Below are 8,099 nucleotides of genomic sequence, written 5' to 3' on the forward strand. Positions count from 1 at the left end.
CATCATGCCGAGACCACCAAGAAATTAGGAACAATTGAGAAAGAAAGTAATTGAGATCTATCAGTCTGGAAAGGGTTATAAAGCCATTTCCAAAGCTTTGGGAATCCAGCAAACCACAGTGAGAGCCATTATCCACAAATGGCGAAGACATGGAACAGTGGTGAACTTCCTAGGAGTGGCGGTCGCCCAAATACCCCAAGAGCGCAGCGAGACTCATCCAAGAGGTCACAAAAGAACCACAACAACGTCAAAGAAATGCAGGCCTCACTTGCCTCAGTTAAGGTTCATGCCTCCACCATCAGGAAAAGACTGGGCAAAAATGGCCTGATGGCAGAGTTCCAAGGAGAAAACCACTGCTGAGCAAAAAGAACACAAAGCTCGTCTCAATTTCTCCACAACAAATCTTGATGATCACAGACTTGGGACAACATTTGTGGACCGATGAGACAAAGTGGAACTCTTTGGAAGGTGTGTTTCCAAGTATATCTGGGTGAAGGAACACTGCATTTATAAAAGAACATTATACCAACAGTAAAATATGTGTGGTTAGTGTGTGGTCTGGGTGTTTTCTGCTTCAGGACCTGGAAGACTTGCCGTGATAAAAGGAACTAGAATTTGCTGCTACCAAGAGATCCTGAAGGAGAATGTCGACCATCTGTTCGTGTACTCAAGTGAAACGAACTTGGTTCTGCAGCAGGACAATGATCCCAAACACCAGCAAGTCCACCGAATGGCTGAAGAAAAACAAAATGAAGACTTTGGTGTGCCTAGCCAAAGTCCTGACCTGAATCCTATGAGATGTTGTGGTATGACCTAAAAGGCCGTTCATGCTCGAAAACCCTCTAATGTAACTGAATTAGGACAATCTGCAAAGATGAGTGGGCCAAAATTCCTCCAGGACGCTTAAAAGCCTCATTGCACGTTATGCAAACGTTTGTGCAGTTGTTGCTGCTAAGGGTGGCCCAACCAGTTATTAGGTTTAGGGGGCAATCACTTTTTCACACAGGGCCATGATGGTTTGGATTTTTTTCACCTTTTAATATAAACACCTTCATTTACAAATTGCATTTTGTGTTACTTGTGTTGTCCTTGACTATGTTTTAAATTGGTTTGATGTTCCGAAACACGTAGTGTGACAAACATGCAAAGGAACAGGAAATGAGGAAGGGGGCAAACACTTTTTCACACCACTGTACTCATAGAATCTGGAGTTACAATTCCTAATTATCGTTCCATTTTGTGTAGGCTTTGCTGATGCAGGCAATGCCACCTGCAACACAGGGTCTACAAGTGTGACATAGACCAACTCTTCTCCTTCATTGCATTGACAGGTCAATGTATTAAATAATATGTTATTTTAATTTTTGATTGAAAAAACCTGTCATGATTATGAATTGGCCTAATACTTGATTGTGAGACCTAGCTCATGATTGTGGAAGTGCAATGTTGGTGATTATTGTTATCATGATTAATAATTATAGAGTACCCACATTCCTCTCTGCTACCACTTCAGGAAGGATGGGGACAGCAGGTAAAACACACCTGCGGCAGCGCATCATCTGTCGTTGAGTAAAGATAGGACCGAGTGGGTCATGGAAGATTTGGACATATCACACAGATAAAAACGGATGAATGGGCATGGAGATGCCCAGGAGGCCGCTGCGCAGATGTCAGCTTCAGCCATGCCCTTAAAAAGGGCCGCAGACGCTGACAGTGCTCTCATAGAATGCGCTCAGATGCCCGGGGGTAGGGGCTCCATACTGTAAGCCTGAGTGATAGCTTTGCACAACCAGTGAGACAGACGTTGTTTTGAAAGGGCGGGAGTGCTCTGTGTAGTGCACAAACAGCTGCTGTGTTAGCCTGATGTCTGCCGTGCGTAACACGTACTGTGATAACGTGCGCACCGGACATAGCCTGTGGAAAGCTTCCTTTGCATCGTTGCCATGAGGTGAAGGAAAAGAAACCCTTGAGGGAAAACACCCTCGACCTTGTTAAAACTTTCAGCATGAATGACGGGTTTGGCTGTAAGGGGGCTTTGCTCCCCTCTAATAGAGAGGCAGGACAGTGAAACCAACAGCACACGTAAATCACTCACACTTTTGGCTGTTGTCAGAGCAAGAAGAAGCGTTGTGAGAAGCTTGTGCCAAAAGCTCAAAAGGGGGTTTCCCCAGAGCTGGAAGCACCAAGGCTAGGTCCCATTGGGGTGTGAGAGAATGTACTTCTGGCTTCTGCCATCTGACCCCCTTCAAAAAACGTTTCACCAGGGGGTGCGCAAAAAACCGACCTCTCTCCATAGCTGCAGATGGAGCCAAATCATTATCCACTAACGTTTGGAGATAAGTTAGCACAAGGGGCAGGGGGCACGATGTGAGCTCCGCAACTTCTCCCACATACCAGCGTTGGAAAGCAGACCACCGCCCTGCTTAACACGCCATAGTAGAGAGGGCAATGGGCAAGCCTAATTTCTCCAAGCGATCCCGTTTAGCGGCCAAGTCTATAGCCGCTAGCCTATCACCGGAGGGATATCGCCCCATTCAGCTGTGACAGTGCGTCCTCGCGCCACGGCAGTTGCCAAGTACGCCTCGCCAGTAGGTGAATTTGAGTAGGGAACCAGGACGCGTTTGTGTGCTCTGGTGCCACCAGAATGACTGAAAGGGTCTCTTCCCAGATGTGGTATTAGCTTTGACATCCATGAATACATGTGTGTCAGGCTTTTCCATGCTACGCTTGGCTGTGTAAGCGGACGCATGCATGTCTGTGCTGCTCTCCATGAACCAAGCCTCTGTAGTCTCTCTGCCTCTTTGATTGCTTGGCTCATATGGGACGTGGCCGTCTGTAGGTGGGGCCCAAATAGCCTATCAGGAGCTATGGGGCCATCCAAGAGCTCACGTCTCACCTCCGCGGGTAGCTGTGAAATGTGGAGCCAGGTGTTGCGCTGGGCCACAGTCTGCCACGCCCTAATCCGAGTTAACGCCACCGTGGATCCCATCGTCAGAGTGAGGATGGCGGTCATAGCCTTGCCAATCTCCATGGCTAGCTCTGGGTGGAGTGCCTCAAGTGTGGTAGTCATGGCAGAGAAAGCAGAGGCTAACAAAGTGATTTTATTCTGTGCCGTGAGGCCCTGGGCTGCACGTTGGTGCAAGCGGTCAGTAACCTGCGCACATGCTTGGTCTCGGGGGGACGGAGGCGATGGCTTCCGGTGTCCGAAGAAGGTGGCTTTCGGCAGCAAGATAGATGCCAGGCTTTGCTCCAGTGGCGGGGCAGAAGGAAACCCTGACTCTGTGTTGCCGTGAAGCCGGGTAAAAGACGTGTACTGGGAAACCAGAGCCCTCAATTTTCCGAGCTGGGAAAACCCCTCCTCCATAAATGGCAGAAGCCCCGAAAAACAAGGCCACAGAGGAGTTTGTTTGGACCGCCTCTTACTTGATGATGTTTGGCAAGTCCAAAAAGATGGTGGTGGAGAGTGGAGCCACCTGTGGCAGAGGGGAAGATCACCGTGGCGATGCCCCTGGCCCTTCCCTGCGGATCCAGGGTGTTGTGTTGCCGGTCTGCCCAGCTGCCATTACCCTCACTGTCGACCTGAAGCACTTTAATGGTTTCCATTAAAGTCAATGTGTGCACTTTCACAGACTGCGGAACGGCTACGTCCCAGCTCCGGCGATCCGCAGCCCTCCGGAGCAGATACGCAGAGCTTCTATTCAGCTTTGCAGCAATTCAGCACACGGCAGATAGGGGGGGACAGGAAGTCGAGCACAGAAACAAATAAAACATCTGGTTAATTTTCAAAAAATAGTAAAATAATATAATATTTCCCTGCACTACACCTTGAAAGCACAGCAGAGAGTTGTTTCCTCTCTACTTCTCTGGATGGGAACAAACTGTTATTTTTTTGTGGTTCTATTCTTTTTGTGAGTTTGCGAGATCTCGTGTGTCCTCGAGACTTCAGCTGTCAGTCATGTCCGCAGCCTTTCCGCAACAAATCCGGACCTGGTTGGTGTTGACGGACGGCAGAGCACTAGGCTTTCACCCAGCAGAGCGGTTACGCATGCTGTGGAATTTGGAGGTTAGAGGAGAGCGCCACCTTGGCGTGAGTGGGGCCTAGGCAGGACTCGCAGCAAGGGTGGAGGTCATCCGGCAGAATGTAGCCGGTGTGGCAGCCGGGGCAGAGGCGAAAACCGCTGGAAGAAGTCTTCATTCTGCTAGCGCTGAAGAAAAAACTGGGAGATGAACATGTCATATACAGTATCTGTGGATGCAGTGCATGCGCGAAGGGATAAACCCAATAGCATCAGCTCTTAGGGGGCAAAGCCTATATGAAATAGAACAGTAGGCATACACTGCAATTTTAGAAATCTTGATGAATGTACATTCAGTCCACACACCACTTCTATTCATACGTTCTGGCTCTCTTCTCACAACCTTCCCTTATTTCAGCAACAATTGTTGAGGACAGAAATTAGTTTTTCATTCTATATGGTTGACTATTTTATATTGAAGTACCATTTAATTCAATATAAATTCATTGGTAGGCATTCCCTCTGTACAGTGTAATGGCCATTCACAAACATGTGCAAGGTAGAATATATCCTTTATCTTAAGTCAGTGTCTGAATTGGTTGTCAGATTTTTAAGAAAGCCTACTTACACAAAAGCCTGCATTATCTGTCTTGAGAAATATTCCTCTGCGGAAATTAATCTAACCCTTCTACGCTTCTAACAAATTTAAATGAAAAATGATTAACAAAAATGTATTATACAAAAACAACTGAAGATCGGCCACCATGAAATTATGAGCCAGAGTGAAATCAGTGAAAAAGGCCAAGGCACAGGGTTTGTATAAATGCTGGCTCCTAACAGAAAATTCCCATGAACAGTAGAGATGAAACACTAGCATCTTTCTGGGAAATACCCATGTGCAGCTCAGAGTAAACTTCTTCGTAATGCCTATCAAGGGAGTTCTGACTTACTGTTGGACCTGGGTGACTTCAGGCCTCTTCAAGTTGAACCCCTCCATAGCACTCCCCAAGTGGCTTGCCTTGCCCCACCCAGTCTCTGTAATGTGAAAGAGCTGTTGACAGCTTCCAACATATGTGTCACCTCTCAGCATCTCTGGCAGAGAGCTCGGCAGGATGCAGATGTCCTCTCTGCTGATCTGTGCTCTAACATTAGCATGCTTTTCCAGGATAATCTAACACAGTCAGTCAGTGATGCTGAACGACATTGCCATTTGTAGTTTTCTTATTGAACTCTATGACTTTTTTTAAATTGAAAAAATACTGAGCATTGGGGACATACTGTACATTACCAGTCTTTACTTGTGCAAAGCAGAAGTTTCGTTTAACAGGACACGTTTTCCCGTCATCTGAGTGCTGAGATAAGCTTCTTGGAAAGAAACGTTCACCAACTCTTTTAAAGAGTACCAAAAATAAAGAACCCGGTCAGCTGCTTATCACTATTCATTCCAAAGTCACATTTAGTTGAATACACAATGCTTCCTAGTGATGTATATTTGGGGTAATTTGGTCATGAAATCCTATGTCATCAGTCAAGAGACTCAACAGGGTCCTTAAATGAGTAAATCGAATAACTCAGTGCAAACTGAATGATTGTATGTGCTTCATGTTACTCAGAACTGACTTTGCCACTGCTAGATAATACAACTAATTCATAATCATCAGTGTCTTTTTGGGTACTCAGATTTCCTAGAAAGCAGAGGCTCAGTTCCATGGAGCCTTGATAATCTACTGTTTTTTAGCACACCTATATAAACAGTGCCTGTTCAAATCAATCTATTAAACATGCAGGCAAAAGGACTCTTTGCATCCATCCATTAAATGCTGTAAATCTTTGATTCATTAAAGCAGTTAAATTTACATTTTTCAAGCAATGCAGTTAAGCTCCTGGTGGCCTATCCAGCAGTGCATCACCAGCCTTCCCACTGCAATTTTCTTAAGAAATGTCATTCTATAGTTTTTAATAAATGTACTCTTTAAATATGTTTAAATTCCTTCCTACATGCATTGTAAAATATAAGTTAGAAGTAATTGAGTGGATTTTTTGAACACCATTGTCAATACTTAACTTTAGAAGGACTCCATGGAAGTAGACAATGAGATGTCACATGCTGTTCTCTTTGCTGGGAGGATCTTGTTTGTGAGATCTACCAATATGCTGAGGGCCTGTCCCTAAAACCTCTCCAACCGTCAAGAGTGTGTCGTTTCTCCATGATTAACAGAATTATCTGGAAAAACAGACACATTCCTTCTGTTCAGACATTATCTGACTAAAGCTTAAAACCTGTTGCGCCAGTCTGGCTGTAGTAGTGTCTAGTTTGGTTTTTAACCTATGCATAGAGTCCTAATCATGACTTTATTTTTCTTTGCCGTTAATACCAGACACCAAATGCCAGTCTACACCCTGGCACCAAGAACTCTACATGCCTTACTCAAAGCAGAATGCTCAGTTTTCATTTATTTACGCAGGAATGTTTGGAAATAAAACAATAATGGAAAAACTGGTCCTAGTAGGAGACGTGGAAAAACTTACATTTAGCTCTTATGTAATTTGTATATGTGTTTCTTTTTAAAAAATTGCATAAATTATTATTCATAAGGAATGGAGAAGGAAGGAAGAGACAAAGTATTATTATCAATACTGGTATTACTAGTGTACAGTAAATTATAATGGCAAAATGTTCTCCTGAAATCTACAAAGTTTACCTGTTAGGATAACTAGACCTGCACTGCCCCCAAATGAACAATTGGGGGAATTGACTTTTTTTTCACAATTTCCCAAACAAAGCTGAAAAGCCATTTAAAAAAAAAAAAAGAATGCAAAATTAGGGCTGTAAACCATGCTAGCCAGACCCAGATACCTGGCAGTCATCCTGTAGTTCACAATGTGTAAGGATGATAATTACAGTATGAAGTTGGGATTCCAGTTTCAGTCACTTTATTATCCCAAATGGGAAACTTGATATGCAGTCAGGAGTGAAAGATAAAAAAGAAACACATTCAAGCAACATACAGGTAGACCGGGCAACAATACAAAGACACGTGTACAAGGGTTTCCTGTTTGTAATGCACACAACACAATTTATCACCACTGGAGCAATCTCTTGCAACAAAAACAAAAAAGAAGGTACCACATTACATGTGCAAATTAATCTAGTTATTGCACATGGGAAAAAGGAGTTTTTATTACTCCTATTGCTCTTGAACCGAGGTACCCTAAATCTGCAACCTGAGGGGAGTGTTACAAACTCAGAGTGCTGGGGGTGATTTGTGCAATCACCGGGTCTTGAGAAGTACTGTATGGTCAAAGATAACCATCAAGGGGGCTGTGAGAAAGCTATCACCTTGCCAGCTACCTTTACAATATGGCTGAGGTGGTTTTTGTCCCTGATGTTCAGGTTACCGTACCATGCAATCATGGCAAAAGTAAGAACCGATTCAATAAAAGAAATATAAAATAAGGACATCATTTTCCTATCTACATTAAAAGTGTTTAACTTCCTACGGAAGGAAGGATGGAGTAGAGGTACATAAATCTCACATTGTAAGATCTATCTGCACAGTGCTGCAGAGTAGGGTACACCTGACAAGAAAATGTAGAATATTTAGGCCATTTGGTTGCTCTGGGTCATCTTCCTCTCAGGTGCAGCTCTAGTCCAATAAAAATATCTCCACCTTCCCATCTACCAGCCAAAAACGAACATGAGGAGACCCCTGGGAACAGTGACACATGTCTTTGCGTGTCATTTAACAATCCCAATTGAAGACATAATTCATTGACCATAATACAAACCACACAGATGTAAACCTGTAAATCATTATTGGAAAAGGACACATTGGTGTCACTTTCCAACACAACACAAATTGTTAAAGGCCAAACACCACCCCAATACCTTGTTATGATTGTATTCATAGGTCTGCACCCCATTATGACCCTTGTAGTTAAGTGTAGACTCTGACTTACTATGACTATGTTTTATCTCCCTAAAGAAATAGTATGTATAGGTAGAACTGTTATTTTAGAACTTCTTATATGTTATTTACTTATTTATTTTGTGAAAAAAGTGAAAAACCCCTCATTTGCTGA

Source organism: Etheostoma spectabile, chromosome 15 (assembly GCF_008692095.1).
Source record: "Etheostoma spectabile isolate EspeVRDwgs_2016 chromosome 15, UIUC_Espe_1.0, whole genome shotgun sequence".
NCBI classification, from domain to species: Eukaryota; Metazoa; Chordata; class Actinopteri; order Perciformes; family Percidae; genus Etheostoma; species Etheostoma spectabile.